General features: G+C 43.9%; 1 long non-coding RNA gene across 1 annotated transcript; it reads left to right on the top strand.

Annotated features, from left to right (window-relative positions):
- The first annotated feature begins 1,103 nt into the window (after positions 1 to 1,103).
- LOC121004058 lies at positions 1,104 to 12,833 on the top strand. The gene is made up of 3 exons (XR_005779651.1): positions 1,104 to 1,218; positions 8,026 to 8,035; positions 12,822 to 12,833. It is a non-coding gene; the product is annotated as an uncharacterized LOC121004058 (long non-coding RNA).
- The last annotated feature ends 6,591 nt before the right edge of the window (positions 12,834 to 19,424 follow it).

Raw genomic sequence — 19,424 nt, 5'->3', positions numbered from 1 at the left:
CCTACTGCCAGTTTCTGGAAGACACCTTCTTCAAGCAGTGGTACAGGAAGAAGTCTGCATCCTTCAAGAAAAACATGATTTTCATGCAGGACAATGCTCCATCACACGCGTCCAAGTACTCCACAGCTTGTCTGGCAAGAAAGGGTATAAAAGAAGAAAATCTAATGACATGGCCTCCTTGTTCACCTGATCTGAACCCCATTGAGAACCTGTGGTCCATCATCAAATGTGAGATTTACAAGGAGGGAAAACAGTACACCTCTCTGAACAGTGTCTGGGAGGCTGTGGTTGCTGCTGCACGCAATGTTGATGGTGAACAGATCAAAACACTGACAGAATCCATGGATGGCAGGCTTTTGAGTGTCCTTGCAAAGAAAGGTGGCTATATTGGTCACTGATTTGTTTTTGTTTTGCTTTTGAATGTCAGAAATGTATATTTGTGAATGTTGAGATGTTATATTGGTTTCACTGGTAAAAATAAATAATTGAAATGGGTATATATTTGTTTTTTGTTATGTTGCCTAATAATTATGCACAGTAATAGTCACCTGCATACACAGATATCCCCCTAAAATAGCTAAAACTAAAAACAAACTAAAAACTACTTCCAAAAATATTCAGCTTTGATATTAATGAGTTTTTTGGGTTCATTGAGAACATGGTTGTTGTTCAATAATAAAATGAATCCTCAAAAATACAACTTGCCTAATAATTCTGCACTTCCTGTACAAGTAGTAAGGCCATTAAGACAATACATAGCATATAACGATACAACACCCTCATCTGTTCTCAATGCACAAGACACACTTTTTTTTCTAGATATAAAACTATAAAATGTTTTGTGTGCCCAACATGTTTGCATTTCATGGCAGCACAGCTGGCCTGGATCTCTTTTCTGATTCTATGCCTCCCTGTCTTGTGTATGGAAGACAGCCAATTTTTATGAGTCATGAGAATTCTCAGGAATTTTCAGCAGTGCAAGCATGAAATAAATACTCTTCTGTATTGTGGAAATGAAGATGTATCAACTCTGCTTGGAAAATGACGTACATACAAAATTGACAAAAGAATAATCAGTTCTGTAACTATCTGGTAAGTACCGTATTTATCGGCGTATAACACGCACTTTTTCCCCCTGAAAATAGGGGGCAAATGATGTATGCGTGTTATACGCCGATATAATGTTAAGAAGCCATGTTTTTACAGTATACACCATGGGTGTCAAACATGCGGCCCGCGGGCCGCATGCGGCCCGCAATGAATATCTTTGCGGCCCGGCAAAGATGCAGCATCGCAGACTGCTATGTATGAGCCGGGAGAGAGGAGGGGCTGGAGTCCGTAACTAGGGGCGGGGCTCACCAAAGTATTTATAAACGTGAATCCTTATCCTGTTATTAAGTTGAACTAACGCTGCCCTATCCCATGTTCCCATGTTCCCCTGTATCCCCATAGCACTTACTTAAGCTTCAATAGCAGGCAGAGCGGACGGCAGCAGTAACGTCACTCACTGACGTCGAGCGCCTGCTCCGCCCACTTTATGAATGAAGCAGGCGGAGCAGACGCGCGACGTCAGTGAGTGACGTTACTGGTGCCGTCCGCTCTGCCTGCTATGGAAGCGTGTTCGTAAGTGCTGTGGGGATACAGGGGAACATGGGAACATGGGAGAGCGCAGTGTTAGTTCAACTTACTAACAGGATAAGGATTCACGTTTATAAATACTTCGGTGAGCAGAGGGCCGGTGTATTGGGGGACACTGTTATGAGGGGGATCTGTGGATGACATATAGCAGTGTCATCCACAGATCCCCCCCATAACAGTTCCATCCACAGATCCCCCCACCTCATAACAATGCCATCCACAGATATCCCACCCCATAGCAGTACCATCCACAGATATCCCACCCCATAACAGTTCCATCCACAGATCCCCCACCTCATAACAATGCCATCCACAGATCCCCCATAACAGTGCCATCCACAGATCCCCCATAACAGCACCATCCACAGATCCCCCATAACAGCGCCATCCACAGATCCCCCATAACAGTGCCATCCACAGATCCCCCATAACAGTGCCATCCACAGATCAACAGTTGCTTTTACTGTCCTTTTACATTATTTACCTTATAAGTGGTAATAATATTAATAAAAAAAAGTTCTGAGCTACCCTTATTTTGCTTCAAAGTTCTTTATTTGAAATTAAAAAAATTTTCCTGAAATTTCCCTCTTAAAATGAAGGTGCGTGTTATACGCCTGTGCGTGTTATACGCCGATAAATACGGTAGATCTTTTTCTATACAATAGTAGCACTTGTGTGAAACCATAAATAATATCATTGTTAGCGTGACTTTCAGAAATCACAGACTCAAGTGTGAGAGACATTTTTTTCAGGTATAGTTGAAGAACAATTCTGCTTTTTATTACGTGTTTATTTTATCTAAATATATCTGTCAGTTTATATAACATGGTATCTCAGCATTGTAACTGTCAGTCTATATAAAGCAGCACCTCAACATCTCACAACAATGGCTGTTAGTTTGCAGCAGCATCACAGCATCATGTCTGTCAGTGTGTAAGGGTGGTACAACCAGCGTAGCATACGAGCACAGGAATCGGGCAGGTGGCAGATTTTATACAATTTTACTTCAGCAATGAAATATATAACTCTGGGTTGTACAGTAACATAAGTCTGTGCAGAACCCCACAAACCACTGACACCAGTCTCCACTCAGCTCCCAACTGCCCCTCTCAGTGGTAACAGTCCCACCCACTGTTAGCAGCTCTCTTGTATCTGTGTTGTCTCTAACCCTGGTCTCAGTCTTCTCATCTCTCTTTATAGATGCTGCTGTCCTTCAAGACTCTGTCGAGGATCTCATCACAATCTTTCCAGACTCTCCTCTGATAACATTTCCTCACAGCCCTACATCCTGTCAGCAACAAGCTGTGCCCCACCTTTCTAGCCCTTTCTACAATGTCTGACACCATCTGTCTGAGCATGCTCAGTGCACTTAGTCACATATAGTAATATGTTCATTCTAAATAGAGAGAAGCATAACTGAAAATCCACCTCCCGTTACATATCAAATATAGCAAACAATGGAATACAAGGCATACAAATAATAGGACAGGCTGTAATATATACTACTAGGGATGAGCAAATTTCATATTTTGAAATTAGTTTTCAGTTTGTGTTGTGGTATTTACTGAATTGCGTTATGGATTCCGTTACCATGAAACATAACGCAATTTCATGACGGAATGTATAACGGAATGCCTCTAGAGGCATTCCGTTATTCATTCCGTCATAATAGAAGTCTATGGCCTGCATAACGGATCGGTCCTGTTTACGTTATGCTGGAGTCCTCTCCTGCCTAACGTAAACCGGATGGATCCGTTATACAGGCCATAGACTTCTATTATGACAGAATATTTAGAATATAGTGCTATATATTCGTAATGCCGAATATTCTTTTTTTTTATTTTTTTTTAACACAGTACATATCAGGTTATCCTCCCTCCCTTCTTCTAGCTTGTGGGCCAATGAGAAGGCTTTGTCACAGCTTAGCAACATCCCTAGCAACCAATAGAAAAGTTGCCTACCCCACGCCGGTATTTCGTGCGCACTACGCGAATAATACATCGCCGATTTTCGCAATCAAGAATATAATCTCGAATTCGCGAATTCACGAATATATGACGAATATTCTACAAAATATTTGCAAAATATCGCAAATTCGAATATTGCCCCTGCCGCTCATCACTACTCACCAACTGGGAAGGGACCAATCACTGTGCAGACTAACCAATCGGAGCATAGGGAGTGTAATAATGCCGGCTTCAGGCTCTAATCTCCACTCTGGCATGGTCCCCGATGCCCTCTTTGTGCCCCCGATGCCCACTGTGCCCCTAAAGCCATACCCCTGATGCCACCTGTGCCTCATCTGCCCCCTGCAGCCTTCCCCACATTCCCCCTGCAGCCTTCTGTGATACTTGATTAAAAAAAAGTATAAATAAAAGTTAAAAAAATCATTAAAATTTTATTTTAAAAAAATGCCTTTTCCCACATTTGCTCATCTATAATTGATAAAAAATATAAAAAAATACAATAAACTACAAATATTTGGTATTGTCGCATCTGTAATGACCTGATCGATAACAGACCTGATCGATAACAAAAATAAAAAACAATGATTGAATTGCTGTTTTTGTCACCTCACCGCCCAAAAAAATATAATAAAAAGTTATAAAAATTCATATGTATCCCAAAATGAAAAACTACAACCTGTCCTGCAAAAAAAAAAAGTCCCCCCACAGAAATTTTTTTTTTTTTATGGATGTTAGTATATGGTGATACATAATATAACCTATTTTTAATAAACAAGTGACTTTTTACTGCAAAAGTAATAAAACATAAAAAACAATATAACTTTGGTATATCCATAACCGCATCGACCCACAGAACCAAGTTATCATATCATATAAACCACATATAGAACCCCATAAAAAAAAACTGACACACCTCACAAAAAAATTCTAAAACACAACACAAAGTCATATGTACCCCAAAATGGTACAAATAAAAACTACATCTTGTCCCGCAAAAAAAGCCTTATATAACTCAGTCAACACAAAAATAAAAAAAGTTATTGCCCTTAAAAAGATTACAGCAAATCCCATGTTAGAAAATTCAAGTGCAGCTCCTTCTATTCTAAATGCTGCCATGTCATCAAACAGCAGTTTATGACCACATATGAGGTGTTGCTGTATTCAGGGAAAATGCATAGCAAGTTTTGAGTTACATTTTCTCCTGTCACCCATAGTGAAAATGAAACATTTGGCGCTAAAGCAATATTTTATTGTAAAAAATATAATTTTTCATTTTCACAGACAAGAGTTTCTAAATTCTTTGAATTGCTCGTTGGGTCATATTGCTCACTGCACCCATCAATAGATTCCTTGAGGGGGTAGTTTCCAAAATCGGGTCACTTTTGGGGTGTTTCTACTGTTGGGGTATTTCAGAGTCTCTTCACATGCAGCATGGTGCCTGAAAACCATTCTAGCAAAACCTTCCCTCCAAAAACAATATTGTGTCCCTTCCCTTCTGCGCCCTGCTGTGTGCCCAAACTGCAGTTTATGATCACATTTTCATGTAAACTGCAGAATCAGGGTAATCGATATTGAGGTTTATTTTGCTGATAACCCTTGCCTTGCTACAGGAAATAATGAATTAAAATGGAAAATCTGCACAAAAAAAGATTTTCTTTTTATTTCACCTCCATTTTCTTAACAATTCCTGTGGAACATCTAAAAGGTTAACAAAGTTTCAAAAATCAGTTTTGAATAATGTGAGGGGTGTAGTTTCTCAAATAGGGTCTTTTGGGTGGTTTCTACTACATCAGCCCCTTAAAGTGACTTCATAACTGAATTGGTCCTTAACCCCTTCAGGACCCTGCCATTTTTCACCTTAAGGACCAGGCCATTAAAAAGCGGCATGACGTGACGGACGTAGGCGTGCCGCGATCCCTCCCACCTCCTCCACCTCCTGGCCTCATGTGTTGGACCGTTCGTCCCTGATGAGCGTTGACATTCCCCGTATCCTACCCCCGGCCTGATGTTGGATGACCAGCCCCAGTCGAGATGGAAAGCAGCTGGAAGTTTGCGATGGTGGGACCTTGATTGGTGTCGACACTCATCCGACCTGGCGGCGGGGGTCTGTCTGGTGGTTGTTGAGCTCCCCTGGCTCCGTTGGCTCTGCTCTCCTTTGCTCCGGTCTGATCTAGGCCGGATACCAGAGACGCCGTGGAGAGCGCATGCGTCCATGCGCTGGTAGCGGCATCCGGTGGCAGCTTGAGCGTTACCCGTCTGGGGGACACAGATGATCTGCACTGGTCTGGAGTATGTGAGTAGCCCGAGGAGTGAGTTTTATGATCCATGAACTAACGCCACATGAACTCCGCAAAGCAAGCATAATTAATCTTTGTTAACATTCACTTGCTCACCTGCTGATGTGTGTCTGGTTCTGCTGCGGCTGGTGAATCCGGGCTGTTTGTTGTACCTGTGTCGCAGACCCTGCCTGGATTACTCTGCGATGTCTGGTGGTTTGTGGGATGGACGGTCTTTGTGGAGCGGTGTCCTGGAGTTTCAGGCGGAGAGTCAGCATTGGCAACTAAAACAACTAAAACTAGTTGATATCAGCCTTCTTAACTCTGCTAGCTGATGAACTTTTGTTCTGATCTGTTTTGATTAACTTTTGATTAGCTACATATACTACCAGGAAATTAAAGAGAAGCAAAAGCAGTATCTACTAATATTTATTAACATTTGTCCTGTTAACCCTTCTTGGTTTGCTGATATTTGTTGTTTGTGCATTTATTGGCAGGTGGGAAGAGAGGGGGAGATGGGTCGATTTAAAACGACTACTTGATAACATTGTGGCTATCAACCACTCTAACCCCTCTGGCTGAGGAGCCCTTGGTTCCCAACTATTTATGCTACATCCTGGACTGCTACGTCATGTGACATAATCTGTTGCCATAATACTTTGGAATCTGTTCGTAGCTGTGACAATTGTTATTTGTTTTCTCCCTTTCTCCTTTTTTTTTTTTTTCCTCTTCTTTATTAGTGTTAATGTTGTAAGCTTTATGTTATAATGCCAGCAAAGGTTGCAGGTAGGAAGTCCATCGGTGCAAGTGGAGGTAACTCAGCCTTAAAAATGGACAAATTTCTGAAGTCACCACAATACAAAACTAGGACTAACCAGAAGGGCAACAGGGAGAACAAAATAGATCAAATAGATCCATCAAGTATAGAGGAAATGGGTGACGGAGAAGCGGGAAGGAGTAATAAGCACGCAGTAACAGAAGAGAGGATAGATTTTACAAGCTCTGATTCCCGACGCATGTGGCAGGGTATCAAGTCCATTATGAATTATAAGAGCAACACCTGTTCTATCAACACTGGAAATTCTTTCTCTCTTGATGACCTAAATCATTTTTTTGCACGATTTGACAAAGACAATGAGCTGCCTATCATTAAATTAGCCCAGCAAGAGGTTCCATCATGTTCCCTGATGCTGAGAGCACGTGAGGTAGAATGGGCCTTAAACCACATTAATCCCCACAAAGCAGCTGGCCCTGATGAAGTTTCTGGAAAAGTCCTAAAAAACTGTGCTAAACAGCTGAAAACAGTGTTTACCAGTATGTTTAACAGCTCACTAGAGCAGGCCATTGTCCCCACTTGCCTGAAGTCCTCCACAATTGTCCCAATTCCAAAACAGGCATGGGTGAAGACCTTAAGTGAATATCGCCCTGCGGCTCTCACTCCTATTGCTATGAAGTGCTTTGAACAACTTGTCCTCAGGCACATGAAGAGCAAGATCTGCACATCCATGGACCAATACCAGTTTGCTTACAGAGCACATAGGTCAACTGAGGATGCTGTCTCACTGTAAAATAATAAACGTTATTCTACACTCACTTACCCTTCACACTGCGCTGTCACACCTGGAGCAGAGAGACAGCTATGTGCGGATGCTGTTCATTGATTACAGCTCGGCCTTTAACACCATCCCTCCCAACAAGTTGGCAAAGAAACTGAACAACTTGGGTCTCAGCTCACACCTGTGCAACTGGATACTGGATTTTCTTACAAAAAGACCACAAATCGTACGCATGGGCAAGCACTTTTATTCATCCTTAACACTAAACACTGGGGTACCGCAAGGCTGTGTGTTGAGCCCTCTCCTTTACTCCCTCTTCACCAATGACTGTAAACCTATTCACAATACCAATACCATTATAAAATTTGCAGATGACATGACCGTGATAGGCCTAATCTCCAACAATGATGAAATAGCCTATAGGAAAGAGGTTAAGAACCTAGAGAGATGGAGTAAGAACAGTGGCGTACCGCCAATATAGGCAGACCACGCCGTTGCTATGGGGCCCGCGGCACAGGGGGGCCCGGAGCGCACAGAAGGCCCCGCCCCCTCCGTTTGCTCTGCACACTTGGTTAATGAGTTAATCAGCGGCGCAGCGGTTCTTGTGTGTTACTTCCGAACTGCTTCCAACATCCCCCCCCCCCTCGTCGGAGCTACTGGCCAATCATTGACCTGAAGGATCGGGACTCCGGGCTGCAGGCGTTCTGTATTTCACACTGGCCAATCAGCGCAAGACAGTGCAAAGAGGCAGCTGCTGATTGGCAAGTGTATTGCTGGGATGGCACAGGCAGCAGGAGCGGGCGCCGCAAAGTAACTACACACAGAGCAGCTACTCAGGGACAGGGAGCGTATTATTCTTCCTCGCCGCCCGCCTGGCTGAAGACTGGTCATCTGCCCTGCCGACAGCAACTGCAGTGGCACTAGTGAGTGCAGCCCCCAGCCCAGACTAAAGGACCGCGGTCCGCTCCTGACCGGACAGGGAGGGGGGGCTCATAGAGGACAGTCTGCTTTCCTCCTACTCTGTCCTTTATGAGCCTCCCCCCTTGAGTCCTTTATGAGTCCCCCCCAACCCCTAATGCCCCCCACAATGCCCAGGGGGGGGGGTAGGAGGATAACACACTGTCCTCTATTAGCCCCCCCAGGTCCTCTATGAGCCCCCCAACCCCTAATGTCCCCCAAAATGCGTGTGCACATAGCCACTAATCATATTCCCCCAACCCACCCACCCCCAAATACATCAGTCACCTTTGGGGGGGGGGGGGGGGGGGGAATAGGTGGCTATGTGCACACTCAGCATCAGCAGCAAGGAATAAAGGGGTTTGGGCAGTGGCATACTGCAACCGTTTGGGGTAAGAGAAGTGATGACAAAATAGCGCTGGTAGCAAAGGGGTTAAGATGTGGGGGATAGCCTACGTCTGGCTTTACCACAGTGGACACAGGCAGGAGGAGCGATGTGTATGCGGGCTCCTGCCCTGCATTCGTTCAGCTGTGCTCACATACATATCGCGCCCTGTGTCCACTGTCCTGTGCCCACTCTGCTAAAGCCTGACATAGCCCATCTATGCCCGGCTTTACCAAAGCAGACAGGCAGGAGCAGTGATGTGATCATATTTATTGTATGTATGTGTGTGTCTGTCCCTGTGTCTGTGTTTGTGTCACCATCACCATGCCCACAGTGTTCCTATGTCTTGACGCAGCTGCATCAGGACGTTCTGTGCGGGCAAGATAAAGAAGATGGAAGAGGAGGCAGAGACGCCAGCATTGAGTCCGTGGGAGAAGCACAGGAAGGACACAGGTAACACTACCACATGGTCTACACTAGTGTTATCTGTGGTTTTACATAGGACTGCAGGTAACACTACCACATTATCAGCACTAGTGCTATCTGTGGTTTTACATAGGACTGCAGGTAACACTACTACACTTTCGGTATTCAGAGAGCTATCACTGTGTTATTTGTGGTGTTACATAGGACTACAGGTGACATCTACTACATTATCTGTACTCAGAGAGTTATCACTGTGTTATTTGTAATGTTACATAGGACTGCAGATAAAACTTTTATGGAATATCCACAGGAGTTCCATAGACTCAGATACCACAGGGTTTTGTTCCCACGGCATTCCCTTTGCCGCAAAACTGACATGTGCCCTTCATTCTGTGGGTCAGTACGAATACGTACGAACGTATGTATACATTTCTTTATTGGCAAATGGGGGTGTGGCGGGGGAGGAGCCAGAACAGAAGGTGGGATGGGCCAGGGATGGGTAGTGGGCGGGGTTAGGGGGCCCAATTCAGATTTTTGCTATGGGGCCCAGTGATTTCTATGTACGCCCCTGAGTAAGAACAACAACCTCATACTCAATACCAAGAAAACAAAGGAGCTAATTCTGGATTTTAGGAAGAAGAAACGAAATGGACACCATCCCATTAGCATTAATGGTGGAAACGTGGAGATAGTTCAAAGTTTCAGATTCTTGGTTCATATTAGTCAGGACCTGTCATGGATAAAAAACACAACAGAAATTACCAAAAAAGGCCTTCAGAGGCTTTATTTTCTGAGGAGTCTGAAGAAAGCACAACTCCCAAAACAGCTGCTAGTCAATTTTTACAGGTGCACCATAGAATCTGTTATCACATACTGCATTACAGTGTGGTACTCCGGCTGCTCTTCTGAGGACAAGAAGACCCTCAAGCGTATCATCAGAATGGCTGGCAGAATCACTGGTACTCAGCTACCATCACTGGAGGACATCTTCACTGCTCGCTGCAGCAACAGGGCAAAAATTATCTGCGGGGATCCAACTCACCCCGGCCACAGCCTTTTCATTCCCCTACCCTCTGGTAGGCGTCTTAGAGCCCTACATGCCCACACCACTAGGCTGAAGAACAGCTTTTACCCCAAAACAATCAGTCTCCTAAATGCTCAGAGATTATTGCCCCTTCCTAGGATAGAAACTACCACAGACTGAAAGTGACTGCTGCATTCATGAACCCATGATGATCTCTTGTCTGCAGTGGTGTCTGAATCAGTGTGTATATATACTCATAAGCACTTCCTACTTTGCTCTTGCTATATATATATATATGCTGTGAACTGTGAATAGTAATGCTTTCTATTGCAATGTTTTGTTTTTTTCTAGTGTAATGCTTTAGTTCAAATGTCAGTTCTTGTTCCTCTGTCCATGGCATCTAGGATTGCTCCAAACAACATTTCATTGTATTGTACATTGTATTACATTGTATTGTACAGTGACAATAAAGGCATCTTATCTTATCTATCTTAGATATAGTGGATCAGAAGCTGACAGATATCCTGGACGCGGTTCAACAATCGAACCAAGCGTTGGGAGATCTATCCGCCAAAATTTCCACAGTTCAAACTGATCTTTCCTTAATTAAAGATGAGATGAATAAAGTACGTGAGAAAGTCAAAGACCTCCAGTTGGTTACAAAAGAGTTAAAGAGAGAGATGGATGGGATTAAGAATAGAATTCGGGTGATAGAAACTGAGAAGAACTTATTACAGGAAAGAGTCACTGAAATGGAGGATAGATCTCGCAGAGCGAATATACGTCTGGTTGGGTTCCCTGAAGGGTCTGAAAAAGAAGACCCGACAGGGTTTATTCAGCAATGGTTATTAGAAGTGCTTGGAGTGGATAGACTCTCTATGGGGTTTTCCATGGAAAGGGCTCACCGGAAACCAACTAAACAGCTACCGGTAGGGAGCCCTCCAAGAGCGATCTTGGCCAAAATGATAAATGTTCGGGACAGGGATAACATTATGAAAAATAAAAGACTTTTACCTCCTTTAGAGTATAACGGTAGGGAAATAGAACTATATCCGGACTATTCGAGGGAAACACAGGCAAAGCGTCGTGAATTTAGAGGTCAAGAAGAGAATGGCGGCAGCCAAGATCAAATACTCCCTCTTCTACCCCACAAAAATGAGAGTAATATACAAGGACCAAGCTCTTTTCTTTAACCAACCAGACGAAGTATGGGAATGGCTAGACGGCAGGGGAATAGGTTCCTAATTTATAGGTAGCTTAATAAGTAATGGCGATGGTTGGGGGGATGGACAGGTAGGGGGGAAGGGCGAAGTGTAAGAGGTTAGCAAACCGTTCGGTTTGCCTGACCAAGAGGGGTTGGGGAGGGAGGACGGGGGGGGGGAAGGTTGAGTGGGGGGAGGGGGGGTGCGCAGGGAGGGGATGGGAGGAAGGGTTAGGGGAAGTGGAATGGGAGTGGGTGGGCGGATGGGGTCCTGGTGGTTGTTGGTGGTCGCTTCTTCTCCTCCCTCCCTTCCCTACCCGCCCATGCGGTGGGTCCTGAAGGCTGTATTTTTGTGTAGGAAAGTATATGAATAGAATTCTAACATGGAACATACGTGGAATGGCCGAGAGGACTAAGCGGGTGGTCATATTTGATACAGTAGCAATACATCTCCCTGCGATAGTATGCCATCTGGAAACACATCTTATAGATTAGAACATCAACTATATGAGAAGGAAATGGGCAAAATATGACTACCATGCTTGCTGCTCGGCGTATTCCCGGGGTGTTAGTGTCTATGTGCATTGATCTATGGATTATACCCCAATTGCCCACAGAATTGATAAAGAGGGCAGATTTGTTTTCCTGCATTGCTATCTTGATGGTCATGTTTGCATATTGGCGTTTGTATAGGTTCCCCCTCCTTTTTCTATGTGTATTATGTCTTACTTGGCCGACTTTATAGGTCCTAGAGCACGCTGTCTGGTTCTGGTAACCGGTGACTTCAACGATGTTATGGATTTGGAGGAGGACAGATACTCTAGGGATCATCCTCATAAAGTATACAAGGACAAATTAACACCATTAAGAAGGATCTCCTATGAAGTGGCATTGACAGATATTTGGCGATATTTATATGGGGAAAAAAAGCACTCTTGTTTTAGTCGTGCAAATACCATCATGTCTAGAATACATCTAGCTTTAGCCAATTTTGACTTATTAGATTGTGTAATAAAAATGAAGTATGAAATGCACACAATATCTGATCATTCCCCTATGGTCATTGCAATAAGAATGGGGAATGTCAAAATGAAAACAAGTAGTTTTAAACTAAATCCGCATTGGATTAAGTTAATTAAGAATCAGGAAAGTATAATAAAGGAAATCTGGGAGTTCTGGGTATTGAATGTTCTGTCTGCACCCATACATGTAGAATGGGATGCCTTTAACCGCTTGCCGCACACCTAACGCCGATAGGCGTCCGGGCGGCGGCACACACAGGCTCAGTGACGCCTATTGGTCTCATCTCGCGTAAGCCGAGATTTCGTGTGAACGCGCGCTCACAGGAGCGCGCGTTTACAGGATCGCGCAGTTCAGAAGTTCATCTACAGCCTGCCGGCAGCGATCATTGGCTGGCAGGCTGTAGATTTTTAAAAGATCCAATCAAAGATGTATGTCAGACTCTATTTTGTAAATAGCGTCTGGTATATCTGCTACCTGCTCCTCTGGTGGTCCCTTTTGCTTGGGTCAACCACCAGAGGACACAGGCAGCTCTGTAAGTAGCACCAAACACCACACATACACTACACCCCCCCTGTCACTTATTAACACCTCATTAACCCCTGATCACCCATATTATACTCCCTGATCACCCCCCTGTCATTGATCACCCCCCTGTAAGGGTCCCTCATCACCGCCAGGTAGTTAGCTACTTGTTAGGTAGTTAGCACCCAGCCCACCGCACCGCAGTCACTGATTAGTCGCTGATTAGCGTCATCGCTGTCAGTAATCAGCACTAGTACTATATAGTATCTGTAAGTGATCAAGACTGATCGCAATCAGGGTCACCTTAGGCTCTACAAAAAACAGTGTTCGCCCGATCAGGCCTGATCTTGTGCGTTCAGTCCGCCCCACCGCAGTGACAGAATATTTTTTTTCTCATCACTGCAAAATCACCGTAAAATCGCTGTGCCGCTCTAAAGATCACTTTTGACCTTTTTGGATCTTTATTAGCGAGCGCAGCTTTACTTTGCAAGCACTCCTTTTTACTAGGCAGGTTTGCTCTTTTTCCTGGGTAGTCTTAGAGGAATACCCCCTAAATTTAGTGAGCCGAAAATGTCAAACAATGGGTATTCCGCTGAAGAGGCCTACAGGATTCTGGCCGTGATGGATGAAAGCGATGGGGACGCCTCACCCGCTGAATCCAGTGGTTCAGAATATGAACCTGTAGACAGCAGTGGCACTGTAACCGCTAGCGAAGATGACGAGGTTGAGGTCCCTGCTACGGTCAGGCATACCCATTCCCATGTCAGTGTTCTGCATACCCCGCGTGATGATCCTCATTTGCAGCAGAGTGGTGCTAGCGCTGATCTTTTTTATGGTGCAGCATACACCAGCAGCGCAGCACATCCTGGACCTTCTACCAGCACTGCCGTATTCCCTGGTGAAGTGGCGAGCACCAGAAGGGCAGTTCAAGCTGGTACGGTGGCACGTGCAGTAACTCCCCCGTTGCAGCCACCACGTTCACAGGCCCGTAGAGCCCTTAGTCTCCGAGAGGTGCTGGCAAACCCTAATTGGCACTCTCCTGCTTCCGCCGCACCCGTATTGCCCCCTTTCACCGCCCAGTCTGGAGTTTTTTTGAGCTGTTCTTCACCGCGGATCTCTATGACTTAGTTGTGGCAGAAACCAACCGCTACCCCACACAGTATATTACCGCCAATCCGGAAAGCTTCTATGCCCAGCCTTTCCGGTGGAAACCAGTCACAGTTTCCGAATTTAAAATAATTTTGGCCTTCTCCTCAGCATGGGTCTAACAAAAAAAAATGTATTGCGGTCCTATTGGTCTAAAGACCCAATACATTACATGCCCATGTTCTCTGCTGCTATGTCCAGGGCACATTTTGAGGGCATCATGCGCTTTATGCATTTTACTGACAATAAAACCTGTCATCCAAGAGGCCACCCTGCTTATGACCGGCTCCACAAAATTCGGCCCCTCATAGACTATTTGTCATCCAGATTTGCAGATGCGTATACCCCCAATCAGAACATCTGCATAGACCAGTCCCTAGTACATTTTACGTTATGGGGTCAAACTGTATAAGCTCTGTGAAAGGGCCACAGGCTATACATATCGTTTTAGGGTCTATGAGGAAAAGACTCAAAACTGGAGCCGGTCGGATGTCCTGACTACCTGGGGAGCAGTGGCAAGATTGTCTGGGACTTGGTGTCACCCTTACTCCACAAGGGGTACCACTTATAAGTGGACAATTTTTACTCAAGCGTGGCCCTCTTTCGGCACTTACATCTAGTCAGAATTCAATGCTGTGGCACCGCGCGACCTAGTCGCCGGGGCTTCCCCCAACAGCTCGTTAGTACCCGACTTGCACGGGCGTAGAGGGCTGCCTTGTGTGACCAAGAACTGCTTGCGGTGAAGTGGAGGGACAAGAGGGACGTTTACCTTCTATCCATAATTCATGCAGACACGACTGTCCAAATTGCAAGGGCAACTAGAGTCATTGAGAAACCCCTCTCTGTCCACGACTATAACCTTCACATGGGAGGGGTTGACTTCAATGACCAGATGTTGGCTCCCTATTTAGTGTCCCGCAGCACCAGACGCTGGTATAAGAAGGTGTCTGTATATTTAATTCAATTGGCTCTGTATAATAGTTTTGTTCTCTACAGTTAGGCTGGGAGAACGGGATCCTTCCTAAAATTACAGGAAGAGATCATTTCGGAACTCCTGTATCCAGGAGGGTCAGTGCCCTAAGTCCCTGATGTAGTGAGCCGGCTACATGGCAGACACTTCCCGAGTGTCTATCCTGGTACCCCAACTCAGCGTTCCCCAAGAAAAAGATGTTGTGTCTGTAGCACGGCTGGAATAAGGCGTGACACCACCTTTTTTTGTCCTGACTGTCCTGACCAGCCTGCCCTATGCATAGGGGAGTGTTTCCGCAAGTACCACACACAGGTACACTATTAGTGTAGGGATTGCGTGACACAGGACAGGCACACAGGGGTCTTAGGGACCTTTCACACAGAGCTGCCACAATCCTCTCCTTTCATCTGGGACAAAGTGCATAATGTACTTCGCCACATCTCTGGGCTATTTGCGCTTTGCACATTGTCCCATGGGTAGGGAGAGGTTTGTCCTGTAAAGGTAAAAAAAAAAAACACAGGTAAGCCAAAAAGTTAATGTTCTGTTTCAAAAGTTCAATAAAGCTTATAAAAGTTAATGTTCTGTTCAAATGTTATATAAAGTTAATGTTAATAAATTTATTGCGTTGCGGCCTGTTTTTTTTTTTTTTTACCTTCTAGGTGGACCAAGCGATCAACCAGCTGCAGCACTGATGTGCATTCTGACAGAAGCATTGTGCTGCTGTCAGATTACACAAAAGTCGGTGTATGCGGCGCTGCAAGACGAGATTTCTCCTCTGCAGTAAAAAAAGATAGGTTTGCCAAGGCTTATGAGCTGAGGGGCGGTGTTCATATGCTTTGGCAAACACTTTGTATAAAAAAAAAAATTTAAAAATTCCAGCAATGATTTATTCATCCACATCGATTGATGCGAATGGAGAAATCGGGTTTGCCAGGGCATACGAGCTGAGTTGGTTTGGATGTTGGACGGAGCTCCTATGTCCTAGCAGACGCCTTTCCCCTCCTTTTTTTTTTTGCACTTTTTTGGCAGAGATTTTTTCATCCACATTGATCGATGTGAATGAAGAAATCTGTGCCATTCATTTTTTCTTTCAGCCCAGAGGCTGAAGGGAAAAAAAAATCTCATTACCTGTATGCTCGATATAAGGAGAATAGCAGAAACTCCTAATGCTGGCCATACATGTAATGATTGTGGAGACCCTCAAATGCCAGTACAGTACAAACACCCGACAAATAACCCCATTTTGGAAAGAAGACACCCCAAGGTATTCGTTGAGGGGCATATTGAGTCCATGAAAGATTGAACTTTTTGTCCCAAGTTAGCGGAAAGGGAGACTTTGTGAGAAAAAAATAAATAAATATCAATTTCCGCTAACTTGTGCCAAAAAAAAAAACTTCTATGAACTCGCCATGCCCCTCGCGGAATACCTTGGGGTCTCTTCTTTCCAAAATTGGGTCACATGTGGGGTATTTATACTGCCCTGGCATTTTAGGGGCCCTAAAGCGTGAGAAGAAGTCTGGAATCCAAATATCTAAAAATGCCCTCCTAAAAGGTACTCATTGGAATTTGGTCCCCTTTGCGCACCTAGGCTGCAAAAAAGTGTCACACATGTGGTATCGCCGTACTTAGGAGATATAGGGCAATGTGTTTTGGGGTGTCTTTTTACATATACCCATGCTGGGTGAGAGAAATATCTCTGTAAATTGACAACTTTGTATAAAAAAATGGGAAAAGTTGTCATTTACAGAGATACAGTATGGGTATATGTAAAAATACACCCCAAAACACATTGCCCTACTTCTTCTGAGTACGGCGATACCACATGTGTGACACTTTTTTGCAGCCTAGGTGCGCAAAGGGGCCCAAATTCCAATGACTACCTTTAGGATTTCAAAGGGCATTTTTTACGCATTTGGATTCCAAACTACTTCTCACGCTTTAGGTCCCCTAAAATGCCAGGGCAGTATAAACACCCCACAAGTGACCCCATTTTGGAAAGAAGACACCCCAAGGTATTTCGTGAGGGGCATGGCGAGTTCATGTAAAATTTTATTTTTTGTCACAAGTTAGTGGAATATGAGACTTTGTAAGAAAAAGAAAAAAGAAAAAATTAAATAATTTTTCGCCCAAAAAAAAAAATATTCTAGGAACTCGCCATGCCCCTCACGGAATACCTTTTTTTGCAGTCTAGGTGCGTAAAGGGGCCGAAAGTCCAATGAGTACCTTTAGGCTTTACAGGGTTGCTCACAATTTAGCCCTGCCCAAAATGCCAGAATAGTAAACACACCCCACAAATGACCCCATTTCGGAAAGTAGACACCCCAAGGTATTCACTGAGGGGCATAGTGAGTCCGTGGGAGATTTTTTTGTTTTTCCAGAAGTTAGCAGAAATGGAAACTTTTTTTATTTTTCTCAGAAAGTGTCATTTTCCGGTAACTTGTGAAAAAAAATTAAATCATACATGAACTCACCATGCCCCTCCGCGAATACTTTGGGGTGTCTTCTTTCTAAAATGGGGTCATTTGGGGGGTATTTATACTATCCTGGCATTCTAGCACCTCAAGAAACATGACAGGTGCTCAGAAAGTCAGAGCTGCTTCAAAATGCGGAAATTCACATTTTTGTACCATAGTTTGCAAATGCTATAACTTTTGCGCAAACCAATAAATATACACTTATTGGATTTTTTTTTAGCAAAGACATGTAGCACAATAAATTCCTAATGTAATTATATTTGAACAATTTAACCAGAGAAAGTTAAAAATACACTTTTTTTGAGAAAATTGCGGCCTATTTTGATTAATATCGGAAAAACTAAAAATCTTAGCAGCAATCAAATACCACCAAAAGAAAGCTGTATTTGTGAGAAGAAAATGAGTAAAATTCATTTGAGTGCCAAGTTGCATGACCGAGCAATAAACCGTTAAAGTTGTGAAGTGCCGATATGTAAAAAAAAGGGCCTGGTCACTAGGGGGGTATAAACCTGTGGTCCTTAAGTGGTTAAAGCGTAAGGTGTATATATTGCCAAAATTAAAGGGAAAAAGAAAGAATATGCCGCAAAAGAACTCGCTCTTAAAAAAAGGGTTCAGAGTTTACAGGGAGAGTCAATTAGCAATAATATTACCGTACAATCACTTTTTGAGGAAGCCAGATTAGAATATAAATATTACCTATACGAAAAAGCACAACATAAGTTTTTTTTACAGGAGCTAAATACTTCTCGCAAGCAGGGAAACCGGGTAACCTCTTGTCACTTTTGATTTAAAATCAAAAAAGTAAGGATAGAATAAAAAATATAAAGAGTGTAAGAGAGATAATTACGTGTCCGGAGGATATTGAGCGAGAATTCGTAAACTATTAACCCCTTAGTGACCACCCATACATGTTTTTACGGCAGTCACTAAGGGGCCTTAGGCTGGGCCGCTGCGTTTTTACGGCGGCCCAGTCTAAGCGCTGCACGGCTCCCCCGTGCAGCGGGGAGCACGGGCCTGGCTCTCACATGAGAGCAGGGTCCCTGCTCTAACAGCCCGGACCGGCAGGAGTGCCGATCCGGGCTGTTTAAGCCTTTACATGCCGGGCGCAATGGCGCCCGCTGCATGTAAAGTGGTGACAGAGGGAGCGGTCTCCCTCTGTCTCCCATCAGCACCCCAAAAATGCGATCGCGTGGTGCTGATGTGTTGGGAAGCTTACCTTGCTTCCGATCAGGGCCCCAAGCCTGTCTTCCGTTACCGCCAGCAGGCTGTGCCTCTCTGGCGCAGCCTGCTGGTCAATGTTTGAATAGCATTGCTATTGAAATGCAATGCATTATAGAGATAATGCATTACATTTTAAAAGCAATCAAAATACTGTATATTATAGTCCCCTTGTGGGACTATTAAGTAGTAAAAAAAATAGAAAAAAAATACACATTTATTAAATAAAAAAAATTCCATAAAATAAAAAAATATGCTTTTTTTCCCATTGAAAATACGCTTTTCAATGAAAAAAATTGCAAAAAGAAAATATCCCCCATATATTTGGTATTGCCGCATCCGTACCGACCGGGACTACATAAATATTACATAAATTATCCCCTATGGTGAACGCCGTAAAAAAAAAAAAGACAGAATTTCGAATTTATTCTTAGTTTCCACCGAAAAAAACGTAATAACAAGCGATCAAAAAGCGGCATTTACTCCAAAATCATACCAATGAAAAATACAAGTCGTCTTTCAAAAATCAAGCCCTCACACAATTCCATATAAAAAATAAAAAAAAGTTATGGGTCTTGTGAAGTGGCAATGCAAAATAATTTTTTTGGTAATAAAAGGGGTTTTATTGCAAAAAAAGTAGT

Source organism: Bufo bufo, chromosome 6 (genome assembly GCF_905171765.1).
Source record: "Bufo bufo chromosome 6, aBufBuf1.1, whole genome shotgun sequence".
Classification (NCBI taxonomy): Eukaryota; Metazoa; Chordata; class Amphibia; order Anura; family Bufonidae; genus Bufo; species Bufo bufo.
Note: the sequence above shows the minus strand (reverse complement) of the source record. Positions and strands in the feature narration are given on the sequence as shown.